This window comes from Pinus tabuliformis, chromosome 2_1 (genome assembly GCF_031772625.1).
Source record: "Pinus tabuliformis cultivar Carrire ecotype Pingquan chromosome 2_1, CPIR1, whole genome shotgun sequence".
Lineage (NCBI taxonomy): Eukaryota > Viridiplantae > Streptophyta > Pinopsida > Pinales > Pinaceae > Pinus > Pinus tabuliformis.
Genome location: NC_142299.1, coordinates 53,047,654 through 53,064,122, shown reverse-complemented (window position 1 = coordinate 53,064,122; position 16,469 = coordinate 53,047,654).

Sequence of the window (16,469 nt, the reverse complement as noted above, 5' to 3'; positions counted from 1 at the left end):
AATTGATAGTGGAGCCTCAAGACATATGATATGAGAAAGTAGACAACTACAAAATTTATCAAAAGGATCATCATCTCATTTAGTGGAGCTTGGAGATAACAACAAATATGCAGTCAAAGGTCTTGGATCTACCTTGTTGAAACTAGAAGATGGTGGAAAGCTTCATCTCAACGACATCCTCTATGTTCTAGGTTCGACAAATATTTTTCTTTCTATTTCCTATCTAGAAGATAAAGGAGATATGATTTTTTTATAGATGAAAAATTTCTTATTTGGGGAAGAGAATCTAGTATTGAAAAAGTCAAGGATTATTAGGATTTGTGAAGGAAGACTATATAGACTTTTCACAAAATAGCCTCAAGATTTTTTTCTCATGGATATTAGTCCATATGAAATCTGGCATAGAATATATGGGCACCTTTATTATAATATATTTCCCTCTTTAAGTAAAATGGTGAAAGGAATCCCCAACTTGAAGGAGGATCATGAAGGATTATGTAAGGGTTGTGTTTTTGGGAAGAATACTAGGAAATAAGTTTCAAGCAGTGACTCAAGGTCTAAGGAAGTATTAGACCTCATTCCTTCTGATGTATGTGGACCAGTGACAGATAAATATGTTGGAGGCTATCTATATTATGTGACCTTTATTGATGATCATTCTAGGAAGACTTGGATTTATCTTCTCAAAACTAAGGATGAAGTCTTTGAAAAATTCAAGGATTTCAAATCAGAAGTGGAGAACTAGACAAAAATAAAGATAAAGACTCTTAGATCTGACAATGGTGGTGAATATGTGTCTATGGAATTAATATTTTTTTGCAAGGAATAAGGTATTAAGAGGGAAATCGTAGTTCCCTATAATCCTGAACAAAATGGAGCAGTAGAGAGGAAGAATAAGAGTATTGAAGAATGGATCATGACCATGATATTTGATCAAGGCCTTCCAAAATTCTTATGGGGAGAAGAACCAATGACATTCGTATACGTATAAAATAGAAGTCCTCATAGAATTCTTGAGATTATGACACTAGAAGAAGCATTGTGAGGAAAAAATCCATGCATAGATCATCTCCTTATTTTTGGATGCCTTGCCTACATTCACATTCCTAAAGATAAAATAAAGAAGTTGGAATCTACTAGTTTAAAGGGTATCTTTGTGTTGACGGTGCTGGACCCACCAATATTAAGGGGATCTCCCTAGTATGAAGTCCCAACTAGACCTCACACCGTTTGGTGTGGGAGTCCTATCCGGTACAATGGCCCGGTTTCCATTATCTTAGAGATTTTCCTTAGATCTTTCTATTCAACACATGCGAGTGTTATGCTTGTATCTTCAAAATGTAAGGTGAGTATGCCTGGTGAGTGCGTAATGTAACTTGTGTCCAGATTCTCTTACTATAAAGGGAGAGAGTAAAAGTGAGCCTCTATATGAGAGGTAGTAGTATCACCCAGGGAGAGACACACGTGAACCAACAAGGGTATAAAAAACATCTAGAGGAGTATTGCACAACGGATGTGTTGGTCGTTAAAACCAAAGTGCAAGGGAAAACATGTACACCATCCAACAGAGTAGTCCACACGGAGGTGACAATCATTATAACCAAGAAAAAATGAATGGTTTGTCTACTGTACTATAGAGTAGTCCACACGAACGAGACAACAATGATAAACAATACAACACATCTTCAATAATGTAAGTACTAAAATAACCAAAACAGTTCAACTATATTAGTATGGGTTAAGAAAACATGCATTACAAATGTTTAAATAGTAGTCTTAGAAACATCTACAAAACATGTGTGAAAACGTGTTGGCTTGAACAAAATTATGAATTAAGCAAAATTTACAAGACACATCTGTACACCATACATCACTAGTCACAGTAGTGGGACATTGGAGCCACTCCTTGCTCCTCAAAGAATAGACGAAAGACTCTCAAGGCTATGTGGGAGGAGTCAAGGTGAAAATTCCTTGCTCATACAATAGGAGGGGTAGATATAGCGAAGGGTGATGCTTGACCCTTGTGACTCTTGGACTACCCTCGTGATTGTTCAACTCCCCATGATTTTTCAATTGACATGACTCTTGGAATTCTTGTGTGTGTCCATTGGACTTCACTTTACATTACATTCAGTTACAACGGACATGGCCCATAATGGTGATGTGGCCGAGACAACTCATGATACAACTCGACATGACACTACTGACATGTACTGGCTGACTGTGGTGTCCATGTCAAGCTGTTGTGCTACTAAGTGATGGATGTACTCTTGGTGTGCTTTGTGTTCTCCTTCGCACGGCATAGTGCTGTGGGTCTTCGATGGTCTTGGTCTTGCTTGATGGTTCAATGCATGTGTTCCTTTTGCTTGTTGCTTGATATGGTTTGTATGTCCATCCATCTACAAACAAGTCTTCTAGCATGTGTGCTCCTTATTCATTATGTTCGTCATCTTGCCATGATCTACTAGTGTACCTGTTCTTGAAATTCACTCATGATAGGATGACATCAAATCCAAAACCTCATAGTCTAGCATGATGCATTGTTATCATGTTCCGGGTGACAGTGAGGGAGAAAAAATCACTGAGACAGGGCAGAAAGCAGCTTAGGCTAGAATGAGGGATTCCGAGAGGAAGACCTGTACTGTCGAAAAAAACTGCGCAATGATCACTGGGGGGCAGGATTTCACAGTGAAATTCATCAGCGTCAGTTGCAAGGTGGGACCTTGAAGGGAGACACCTCTACGTAGTTCTCAGAGGGAGGACAAAGTGAGGCTACAAAGGGACTACTTGGAACTTATGTGCAGTTTCTGGAGGGGAGACAGAGCATGGGTGTAGAGGGACCTACTTAGCATGTCAGCGCAATTTTTGGGAACAATGCAGGACACAGAACAGGGTAACTACTAGACATGTCTACGCAATTCCCGGAGGCAATGCAGAGAAAGGAAACAAGGGTTAGCTAGGCAGTTCTGCGCAATTTCTGGGAACAGTGCAAAGCAACCTAGCAGAGGAACAACTAGGCATGTCTATGTAATTTTGAGGAGTAGTGTAGACTCAGGTATCAGAGCAATGTAGGCTTCTAGCAGGCAAGAAGGAGAGTTGATGACCGTGCTTGAGAAATGTGCATTTCAGTTGGACATGGAGGCAGTTTCTGTGCAATTTTGGGAGGCAGATAGGCTTCTCACCTCCAGGATTTCATAGTACAGCTGGCTTGGAGGACAACATCAAGAATTGCATAGTTTGGGTAACATAGCAGGGCCATTGAGGGCTGAGACTATGCAGTGCAACTAAGTCGGGGTTCGGTGGAAGAGGGTTGTCCGGTCAGGCATATTTTCAAGAAAATGAATAAGTGTCAAAAGCAAGTGAACTTGTGCAGACTAACATTATCATCATACACTTAGCATACTTAATGACGAGACAACATGGACCACCATGAAAATAAGACAAAACATGCCCTCAGTGAGACTGTCTTGGAGTTGAGAGCGACAAGTGCGACACTTGTGATAGACCTTCGGATGACGGTGAAGACACTTGCTTTGAAAATGCTTATAAATTTGTGTGTGAGTGCGATGGGTGTTCACATAGCAAAGACAACCCAAACACACAAAGACAAACCTTCAATTTCACTAGAACTAGATCACACGCATGACAAAGCAATCAACATGCCGAAAGATGATCGCTGGTCAAACAAGCAAAAGGGTGAAAAGACTTCATAAGAGCTCATGGGGTGAGCTCTAGTGTTTGCAAAAATCAAAGGAAAAACCAAGGAAGATTCCAAAATTTGGATGCAAGCCAAAATTTTTGAGGTCATTATAGCTACTACAACACTTCCCCACTTACCCACTTACCCCATAGACAAACATGGTTCACCTTGTACTGACTCAGTTTAACACAACACAAAATTCAACCAGATCAATGTTTCAAAGTGGGAAGGGTTATTTGGCTTGCGAGGTTAATATTTTCAGAGTATAAGTTTTCATCTCTGGTGTTGCTCCACTACCAGTAGGCCTAAACAGTACCCCGACAGAGTCACATAGGAACACAAACATTTCTCCACTACCAACGATCCTAGACAGTACCCTGGTGGAGTTGTTTTCTTCACCTCTCTGCTCAGGAAGACATTCTCTTCTTTCGCCTTTGTTAAATTTTTTCTTTGAAAGAGGACTATGCATAGGAACTTATTTATTTTTGGGGTGGAAGAGGGATCTCGACTTATTGAGAGCAGAAGAGGTTATTCCTTCAAAGAAGCATGTCATACCTCTGATTCGGGTTTGCTTGTTTAGATTTTCCCCTTCTCCATTTCTACTAGTTGGATAAGCTTGAACACACAGAGCAAAAAACTGAGTATATGCATGGGGTTTCCTAGACTGGACACGGTTTCATGGTTTGGCCAAAAATTTCCTTATGAACGGATCATATTTTCTGTCAAGACTTCATAGACCATAAGTCAAAACCAAGCACAAAGAAGACATACACATGACTGGCCAAGCGTTGCAGTGTCATAAGACTCTTTGAACTTCAGCCACATGCACATTCAGAAGCTAGAACACAGTGCAAGACAACACTTATTTACAAAAAAAAACAACTGAAAAAAGAAGAAGAGAAAATCATCAAAGAAAAGAAAAAAACAATAAAGCAAAGCAGAAAAATCAAAGCAAATAACAGAACATCAATGAAAGAACTATGTACATAGTGCGGGGCATGACCCCAGATCATTGAAAATAATATTTGAAGTCTTGGCCATTGACAGGGAGAGCATCAATATTCAAATCAAGTGATTGCAAAAGATACGTGTTGGACAAGCTTCTCGTGAACAGTAAATGGGCCAATCCACATGGATTCAAACTTCGTGTGTTTTCCTTTGTCTTCGTGGGGTTTATCCCACAACAAGACTATGTCACCCACAGGGAAGCTGGTACTCCCTACAGACTTCCTGTCAAACCATCTCTTGATACACTTCTGACGAAGTGTAACATTTTCTTTTGTTTTCACCCTTTCTTCTTGTAGCTTGTGTAATGTGTCCATCCTACTTTGAACTAATAGAATCGGATTGCCTTGGGATTCTTAGGACAATTGGAGAACATGCAAGTAGATATTCATTGGGAGGATGGCTTATTTTTTGTATACCAGGAAGTAGGGGGAGGTATTAAGAGAGGGTTTGGGTGTGACTCGATCAACCCATAGAGCATTCAGCAGAGTGGAGTGTCAGTTTCGTTTTTCAGAGTAAATGGTATATTTTATGATGCAGATCATATTTTTGTTTGTGGACTTCGCAAGACCATTTCCCTGCGGGTAGTAGTTAGCTGAATGATTTAACACAATACCATTTTGCAATGCAAATTCATAAATATTCAATGAAGATAAGTACATTTCATTGTCAAAAAAAGTGATAAAGGGATGCCAAACCTCGAGATGATGTTCTATCTTCGGAAGTTGATGACTTCCTGATCATTCACTTGTTTCAGCGGAACTGCTTCCATCCATCGCTTGAAGTAATCTGTAGCAGTTAAGATGTAGCGGTGCTACTTTGATAAACGTGGGAAAATATCCTCAATGATGTCCAAGCCCCACTATTGGAATAGTTCGTCCACTGCAACAGGCTATTACGGGGCTGCTGACCTTGTTTTTTGCACCTACATCTCTGACAGACTGGACACATATGGGCATAGGCATGTGCATATTTAAATAATGTAGGCTAGTTGAAACTGACTCGCATGACCTTGTGTACTGTTGTGTTTCCTGTGAAGTGACCCCCGACTGATCCATCATGCAGATCACATAACACCCTATTCGAATCTTACGCATCACGACACCTGAGAAAAACGTCGTTGTGATGTTTCCTGTAAGTCACTCCTTGTACCAACTAGTGAGATAAATATTTTAGTAGGAGTTCCATCTTCTGTTGCATAGAGAAGTGAGAGGGCATGGTGCCATGCTTAAGGTATTGGAGCATGTCTACGTACCAAGATTTTTCGTGCGAAGTGGGGGGGATCACTCAAATTTATACATTTTAATTTATTGCTCCCAACCGACGAGCTCTAATTCTTTCTCTTGCGCATGTACTGCTTCAACTTCTAATATGTAAAGACCATGACCCTTTATGGTGTGAAATGGCTCGATGTCAAGATCATATTCTTGTAGTCCTGTCATCTTTTTCACCCGTCTTTCACCAAACTCTTGCTGAACAAGTAGTGATCTGACTTCTGGATGCAACAAAAGGACAATGCAATGATTTTTCAATAAGTAGGGCCTGAAGTGTTTAACTGCATTTTATACTACATATGCTTGTTTGTCTATAGCAACTTAGTTTAGCTCAACCCCTTGCAAGATCGTGCTCATGAAAGAGATGGGCCATTCATTATTCAAGTCATATTTTTGAGTGAGCAAACAACGAGTGAAGTGTCAGAAGAAAACATGTAGAGAAAGAAATCTTTATTGAAGTTTGGGCTATACAATGTGGATGCCTCTACTATATCTTTCTTAATTCTGGAAAACACTTCCTTTTCCTTTTTCCCCAACTATACACTGCGTCCTTCTTGGCTCTTGAATGGGTTTGACAATTTGCACATAATCAGAGATGAAATTTATGAGGAAGTTGATTTTCCCCAGGAAGGACTGCATCGGTTTCTTGTTCATGGGATAAGGAATCTATGTGATGGCCCAGACTCTATCCACATCTACCTTGATCCAACTCTTGGAAATGATGTGCCCAAGGAGGTTACCCTAAGACACTACAAAGACGCTCTTCTTGGGATTCAAGGATATCTTGTATTTCCGACATCGCTCAAATATTTTCTTAAGATGGCGCAGGTGGTCTAACCATTGTCTAGAGAAGACTCTCATGTCATTGAGTTAGACCCTACACTTTGTCCGATGAGCCCACAGAAAGTGATTTCCATTACACGCTAAAATATAGCTCCTATATTTACCAGCCCAAATGACATTCTACGGTAAGCGAATGTACCCCACTTGGTACATAATGTTGTCTTCAGTCTGTCAAGCTCTGCTACCAGAACCTAATTGTATCTTGAGAAACCGTATAGCAAAGAGAACATCTGTGCTCTAGATATTGTATGAAATATCTTCTCCATAGACGACATTGGGTAGTTGTCCTTGTGCGAGGCATGATTAAGATTTCAGAAATCAATGTACAGGTAGATATCCCCAAACTTCTTTCTGACAGGGACTAGATTTGAAACCCACGTGGAATGATGAACCTTGTAAATGATCCGAGCATCCAAAGCATCTTAGTCAATTCTTTCTGTATGAGGGGCTCAATTGATGGATGCACTTTACTTAGATTCTGCTGAAAAGGCTTGGCCCCTTCTTTGATTGGAATGACGTGCTAGATTATTCACGTGTCATATGTTTTCAATTCATCGTACGTCCATGCGAACACATCACGATGTTGTATGAATAGGTGGACAAAAGTTTGCCGCTCTTCTGCTGTGCAACATGTACCGAGATTCATGAACTCCAGACATTTGTCAGTTCCCAGTTTGATATGTTCATACAACATTGTGGAACTGTGGGTTTTGGAATTCATAGGTCCTTGAAAGTGGTTCTTCAGGTCATACAACTTCTCGAGTGATACCACACCCTTGGGGATGAGGTTTCCTTTCCTGTTATTTGTGGTGCTCTATAGAGACTACTCATGCTTGTCTTCATCTATCACTGCGTTCTTGAAGACGTCAATGGTAGCCATGAAATGTAGTATCTGTTGATCATCATAAAAAAATGTAAATTAGTAATGTTATCAGGGATAGATGGATTATACAAAATTTCAACAGAAAATTTATTCTTGAGCGGTGATATCCTAGCAGCTGCATTTTCTAGAGCATCTGCAGTTGGATTACTCATTCTTGGTACAACAATAATAACGAAAGCTTGGAAGTTAGAGATAAGTTGCCATACCTCTTGTTAATAACTCTTAAGATGGGGTGAAGCATAGTGTATGGTGTTACGTACCTGACGCACCACAATCTCTGAATCACCTACCACTTTGAGCATAACAACGTTGAGGTTGATGGATTTTTGTAAGCCCAAAATAAGTGCTTCATACTCAGCGATGTTGTTCATGCACTCGAACTCCAAGCGGCTTGAGATTAAATGTTTCCTTTACAACAAGTTTGTCAAAACACAACCAGCTTCAGATCCCTCCTATGTCTTGGATCCGTCAAAGTATAGGGTCCACATATTATCTATACAAGGACTACTTGCCGTGCTAGTACTATTGTCACTAATTCTGTTACTGATACAATCTATGGTACAAGTTTTATTTTCACCAGTTGGGCAAGGATGGAGACCCAAATATGTGACTGGTGGGGTTGGGGCTGGATCTGCGAGATAACATCCCAGCTGTGTTTCCAGGAAGCAATTTAAGAACATGAGTTCTGCAAAATCCAATGGTTTATTTTCACTATTCAAGGGAGTAACGTTATGTTTCATGTATCTTTCTGACATCACTCGGATCTGGTTGTTTTTGCCCTTGTGCGTAAGCCATAAGTGTGACCAGTCCATAGCAAAGTACCCTTGTAGCTTGCTGGACCAGTCTCTACTGAGAAGTAAGCCATATGCTTATGGGATTTTCACAATCAAAATATTAATGCATTGATGAACTCTTCCGTCAAACGATAAGCAGATGATCACATCCTAAAGTTCACCAATGGCTGACACACATGCTTTGTCAAGTTGGATGATCTGTTTGGTTGTGATACTCCATTTAGGATTGATCCTCTTAACAATGAAGAGTGGCATGACATTGACTGACGTGCCAGAATCAACCAAACAATTGTGGACATTGAAGTTAAATATCTCGAATGAAAAACAAAATGGTGGGCAGAGGGAGTTTTATTCCTTCATGCGATGTGTGTTGAGCATGGAAGTGAGTGAGCTGATAGACTTTCTTGGTCCCTTTCTAGAAGAGGCAACACTGTTTGTGGAGGTTTTCCCTAGTGCGCGTAAAATAATATCTCGTTGACCTGTGATATTGGTTAATTCATAGAGAGAGATTTTTGCATAGGCCTTTTTCATATCTTCAGAGATGTTGTAGTCTAGAGTGGGAAGACTCACTGAGATATCCAGGGGTAGACTTGTGTTCGTATTGTCCGGTGGGTTGTTCTTGTCTTAGCTACTCACGGAAGTATTTTTTACTGTAGTTATCTTCCCGGACTTGCTTTGAGTTTTCTGTGTTGAGATGATCAACGAATCAACTGATTTGACATATGTTGTCTTACTTTTTCTTTTGGTATCTTAAACACATTGGGGTCCCTTGAAATTATCAAGTTGTATTGATTATTTTTCTTTGGGGCTAGTCGATCGCTCAGAGGCTCCTTCTTGGTGGTTGTCTACTGGGCAGTGCGAGCACATTGATACATGTTGATTACATGCCCAACACTTGGAGCTTCATCAGATGCAACAACTTCTTCTTCATCTTCATCCTCAGGCTGAGCCTGCTCACTGGATGCAAATTGATTGGTCAACTATGTAGCCAGAGCGCTCATTCCTTGGTTCCATCCTGGGCAAGTCTTCTCTGAATGCCATTCACTATGGAACTTGTAATAATGATCTGTCATGATTGCATCCAGGTTGAGTAAAATATTAGAGCTTTGTGCAGATTTGGCTGGGTGGCTGCTGTTGCTGCCTGAAAGCATGTTCTCTCTCTACGTGAACTTGGGAGTCTAATGTTCATGGTTGTCTTGCTCGTCCGTTGTTTGAGTTTGGAAACTTCGGTTGTCAAGGACTTGACAAGATGAGTAAGGCTCTCAATTTCACTTACTTCCTTTTCCTTTGCCTTACTCATAGTAGTCTAAGACCTCCTACCCGTGTCTTTGGAGTCCTTAGTTGATTCGTCATCTACAATGACTCCAATAGCACACAGGTATTTCTCCACAACAATTGCCTCTTGGAAATTTTCCAATAGTGTTGGTTTCACAGCTCGCTTGACTAACTACGCAATGTTGGTCGACAATGCAGATGTGTAGCAGTCAACTGTGATAGAGTCATGAGGTTTGTTGTCTTCTGTGAACTTGTTCAAGATATGATTAAAATTCTGGCTGAAATATATGACTTTTTCTTTCTGCTCCATCTTGAGACTACCCAACTCTTTTAGTAACATGGTGCGGGTTTTGTATTCAACAAAATTCTCAAGGAAAACCCCCTTGAACACCCCCAGTTCTGAATGGAGTTCACAAGAAGGATGTGGTACCATGCAACTGCTCTACCATCCAAGATACATGGAAACAACCTACAAGAAATGTCATCATAATTTACCTCAAGTGCCTATAGATGTAGGTAGAACATGTCTAAGTGATCTTCTGCCTTCACTATCTTGTCAGGGTCATACTTTGTTAACAACTTCCTTGCGTGCCTTGGCATCTTGTGCAAGACACTCGGGAGTGCCAATGAGCCTTGGTTCAGCCATGTTGTGCTCTTCTTTGTCCTCCTCCTCTTCTTTTTAATATGACAGTTCTTGTTACATGGTATTTTGTCACACCTCCTACACTTCCTTGTGTCATACCCCAGAGTACCAAAAACTTGACAACTGTGCAGTGTACCCATCCTGATATGCAGTCTAGATCCTCCCTGAAAAACTAATCAAAAGTTTCCTTGATGCTTTCCTGATAAAAACAAGGTCAAAACCCTAATTTCTGGTCAATGCGATTGTGACACTGCCCTCTCGTGTGTTAAGAAATTTACGGCAGAGAGATAAATTACTACTAAGATTTACAGAGAGGAATAATAAAATAACTAGCAAAAATACACATAAATATTATACACATAATGTTTATCCTAGAAAACCCCAAATCCAAGGAAAAACCCAACCCAATGAGATCTCATTAGCATTGGCCAAAACCCTGGCCAATCCGGCCAAGTGAGTCTTCACCACTCACCTCCAGGCCTACATTACAATGAATTATTCCTAGCCTTTTATAGGCTCCAATGAATGAAATACCATAGACCATAATACCATGGGTACACTATGCCATGTGCCCAAAACCACTACTATTTAACTAGGTCAACCTTGGCTCAAACCCTGAGTCAAAAAATTTCCCCCCTTAAACTTGACTTGGGGTTCCTTGACTAAACCTAGACAAAACCTACTAAGTGAGACAATCCCACTCACTCTAGCCCTTACCCCCTTCAAAGTTTTTACTTGGGATTTTTTAACCTGACATCCTCCCTATTACCTAGGTCTAACCTAGACTTTACCAGTAATTACCCAGGGGTACGCATGCCTTACTAGGTCTTACAGCAGTATGCCCATTTACATTCCAATTAAAAATTTCACTCCATTATAATATTTTTTTTTGTTTACCCTTGTTGTTGTCTTTGTACATATGACATCAATGTCGATATAAAAAGAACCCATCTACCGAATTATATGGGTCACCATTTATTGTAACTGCCAGCTATCTAGGTGTTCTTTTCACGTACATGGTTCATCAATTAATTATTCCACGTGCACATATCCTCCTCCTCCATTGAAGCTCTCACGACCCAATAGTGTGCAACTTTGCTTCAAAATCTTTGGCTTTTGATCCAGATCTGCATGCAAAACTTAATTATCTCTCTATCTACCAGGCCAATACAAACCCTTGGCAACAAAAAACGTCCTTCTAAAGCCAACTGAGCTCTGATACTAGTTGTTAGAAAATTATATATTACAGAGCAATGGAACACATAAAATATAAACACAAAAAACACATAAAACAAGAGAGACACAGATATACGTGGTTCAACCAATTTGGGCTACATCCACGGAGAAACAACCAGTCCTTCCTTTTATATTATCCAACAAAATGAAGAGATAAAACCTACAACAGATTCGCTGTAATTCCCTCTTCACTCTCACACAATCTCCTCTCTCTTTCTCACTCATAATAAAGATATACATAAAATACAATTCCATCATATATAGCGAGGGGTTGCCTTCTAGGGAAAAAAACCCTAAATTAAACATAACTTCTATCGTCAGATTTCCGCCTAATGAACGACCCAAATTGACTACGAAATTACAACATTTTACAAGGAAGTTTTACATGTATTTTTAGCTTCGAGGGCACTGCCCCTGATCCCCTGCCCGGGGGGGGGATCCCAAAGGTCATAGCCACCCCCCCAGACCCTCCTTGCAGTGCAAATATTATGGGCGCCATTGTTGCCACATTACGATCTGGGGTCCAATGCGATGATACCTCTGAATAAAGAAGATAAACAGGCTCCACACCCAACAATCTCCCATTTGGAGACTGATTATAACAACTCCACCGCTGCTTCATTTGCTAGAAAATGACTCCACTTTGGACCTAGATATTTCTCATTTTCTTCATCATACTTGAAGACCAATTGAAACTGAGCAGAATCTCAGTTTCTCCCTGGCTACAAATTTTGTTAACGTATCTGCAGGATTCTGGCTAGTGTGTATCTTTTCCAGCTTCAACTATCCATATGAAATGGTACTTGAGCTATATATGTTTAATATTGGAATGAAATGTCGAGTTCTTTGCAAGAAGTATGGCACTATGGATGTCACTATATAACCTGCCGAAATCTTGCTTCTTACCCAATTCATCCAGAAACCTTTGTAACCAAATCATTTCTTTATTAGCCTTTGTAGTAGCAACATACTTTGCTTCGGTTGTTGAGAGTGCAACAACACTTTGTAGTTTTGAAACCCAACTAACAGTTGTTCCACCTACAATAAACACATACCTTGCAGTGCTCCTCCTGTTATCTCTATCTCTCGTCATATCTGCATCAACATATCCATGTAGAGCAATGTTTGGACCACCAAATTATAATGCTTGATTTTTGGTACCTCTCAAATACCTGAGAATCCACTTCACCGCCATCCAATGTTCTTTTCCTGGATTGTTAATGTACCTGCTTACAACTCACACTGCATGTGCAATATCCGGCCTTGTGCAGACCATTGCATATATTAAGCTTCCAACTGCTGATGCATATGGAACTTTAGACATATAATCCATTTCTTCCCGAGTCTTGGGACACACCTCTTTACTTAGTTTGAAATGGTTAGCCAAAGGTATACTAACTGGTTTTGCATTTTGCATATTAAATCTTTTCAACACCTTTTCTATGTACTCACTCTGAGACAATATTAATTTTTTATTCTTCCTGTCTCTAGTTATTCTCATACCAAGGATTTGTTTTGCAACACCCAAATCCCTCATTGCAAATGAGTTTGCCAATTTTCTTTTGAGCTTATTTATTTCTTGCATGTTAGAACTTGTAATAAGCATGGAACCTACATATAATAAAAATATAATATAGCTGCCATCATTTTTCCTTTTGAGATAAACACAATGATCAGAGTGACATCTAGTATAACCTTGTTAAGACATAAACCTGTCAAATTTTAGATACCACTGTGTTGGAGCCTATTTTAAGCCATACAAGCTCTTCTTCAACTTGCACACTAGTTTCTCTTTCCCTTTTACCTCATATCCTTGTGGCTGCTGCGTATATGTATCTTCCTCCAAATCCCCATGGAGAAAGGTTGTCTTTACATCTAATTGCTCAAGATGCAAATCTTCAGCTGCTACTAGACTTAAAATAGTTTTGATTGAAGTCATTTTAACAACAACATAAAATATCTCATCAATTTCTATACCCTTTTTCTGTGCAAACCCCTTCACCACAAGGCTAGATTTATACCTTTTTCTACCTCCATCTTCTTCCTTCATCCTGTAAACCCATTTATTATGCAATGTTGTTTTACCTGCATGCAACCTGACTAAGTCCCAAGTCTGGTTATGTGCTAAGGAGTCCATCTCTTCTTTCATGGCTTGTTCCCACTTCTTCCTGGTTTCTATCTGCACTACTTCTTTATAACATTTGTTGAAAATGGCAACAAGAAATGCTAAAAATAGAAGTGCTAAAAATAGCATTGCTATAAATAGCAGTTTGGGTATCAGTGCTGGATTGAGCAACAAGGAATGAGAAATGGAAGTGCTAAAAATAGAATTGCTATTTTTAGCAGTTTAGGATGGATTCCTATTTGTAGTCAGTCTCTGGACTAAAATAGGAAGTAAAATTTGAATTTGAACTTAACAGTTGTTTGAAAATAAATTAATTAATTCTCCACGAGTTAATTAGTTGTGAAAATTCAAACATGAAGTCTATGTGAGGACATGCAACAATTTATCTATTAATTGAGGAATTTATCCATCATTTAAAGAGATAAGGATGAGTTCTAATTTGAGCTGTAATTAGTTGGCTCAGTTCACTGAGTCAAGTCCAGTTAGATTGATTTAAATAGTTTGTTTAAATTAACATGAGTTTAGTTAGTTAATGCATGCTTGCATATAACTATTGCACTTCAGATAACTGAATATTCTATCATGAATAACTCATGCATGTCAGTTTAGATAGAGACTCAATTGAGATCAGAGAAGGGACAATATACTATCAGTTGGATGAATATTTTTCCTATAAAGGAAGCTCATCCATCATGAGGATTTATCTCCTTCAGGACTACGTAGTTGGATCAGAGGTTAGTGAGTGTGTGAAGAGGCCAATTCACACAAGTGGCTGCACTGGACCCCAATTAGAATTGTGCAAAGAAATAGGAGGCTTGGAGGGAAAACCAGAGGTTAGATAGAGGCCTTTGACTGTCTATGAGCAGCAGAGGTATTACAGAGAGAGAAGGATAGATTTTGAGCTGATTCTTTTTGTAATACTGGCTATATTTCCACTTGTATGATAATATAGAGTTGGGGTTTTAGGCTGAGGCTTTCCCCGGTTATATATTCTATGTTATGTGTGATTGATTCCTTCTTATCAGTTATATGTGTTTTATTGGTGTTGCTCATGTTCGATTAAGCTTTCGCTAAATTGGTTGTAGAAGTAGATTAAGTATTTTTCTTTAGTATATTGCATTATCAGGTGATATACAGGTGGGAATTTCTACAACATTTTGGTTCATCATAATGAGTCAAAAATATGTAATATAATGAAGGAGAGTATCGTTCAGGGGGTCTACTTACCTTGGTAGATCTTCTAACACCATTTTTAAGTGTTTGAGGTGCTTGTTGTTGTTGTGGTTGTTGATCATTATGATTTTCAGGCACCATCACTTTTCCTGTGATCTCATCAAGCATTGTGTATTCTCTGTTTTCTTTTTCCTGCAGCTAATCCTTATAAAAAATATTTTTCATTAAATATGACATCTCTGCCTTCTAATGATTTGTGTTTTTCATATTCATAAAAGTGATAACCAAAACATTAACACCATATCCAATAAAGGTACTTTTCTTTGATTTTGCCTCAAGATTTGTTCTATTTTCTTTATTAATGTGGACAAAGGCTTCACAACCAAAAGTCTTTAAAAACGAGTAGTTTACCTTTTTCCCTGTCCATGCCTCCTCTAGAATACCACCATCCAAGGAACTTGAAGGTCCTCTATTTATTAGATAAACAACAGTATCTACAACATCTGCCCAAAATTGTAAAGGTAATCCTGCATGCAATCTCATGCACCTTGCACACTCCATGATTGTCCTGTCCATCCTTTATGACACACCATTTTCTTGTGGTGTTCCTAGAACTGTCTTCTCTCTGCGAATTCCATTCTTTGAACAATACCTATCAAACTCTTTGCTACAATATTCACCTCCATTATCTAATTTGAGACACCTCAACCTTTTTCCTGTCTCATTTTCAACAAAAGCTTTCCATTTCTTGAAAGTATCAAATACATTAGATTTATTTCGAATATAATAAATCCAGGTTTTTATGGTTGCATCATCAATAAAAGTAACATAATAACAAGAGCCATTAAGAGATGATACCTGAGCAGGTCCCCATACATCTGTATGCACAAGCTCTATTTTTTCGCTCTTCTTTTCCTTCCCAACTCTGAGGAATCTGACTCTCTTTTGTTTTCCATAAACACAATTCTCATAGAATTTTAAATCAACATGATTCAAACCTGGCAACAAATTTCTCGAGTGAAGAATCTGCATCCCCTTCTCAATCATGTGCCCAAGCCTATGATGCCACAATGCTGTATCTTCTCCTGTAGAGGTTAAAGCATTAACAAAATTAGAAATACCATTGCATAAATACAATATACCAACCTTTTCTCCTTTTGCTATTACTAAGGATCCTTTAGTGACTTTCTAGGTTTTATCTGTAAAAGTAGTCAGACAACGTTCACCTCCCAACTACCCTATTGAAATTAGATTTTTCTTTAGATCTGGAACATGCCTTACCTCCTTCAATAGCCATTGATTTCCATTCCGCTATTTTATGAAAATTGTACCCATTCTAATGATTTTACAGGGTTTATCATCACCCAATCGAACTTGTCCAAAATCTCCTTGAACATAATCATGAAAATGTTTCCTATCAGGTGTGGCATGGAATGAGGCCCCTGAATCTACCACCCAGACATCAATAATATTTTCTAATGAAAGAATCAAAGCATCTTGCAACACATCACCTGTCAC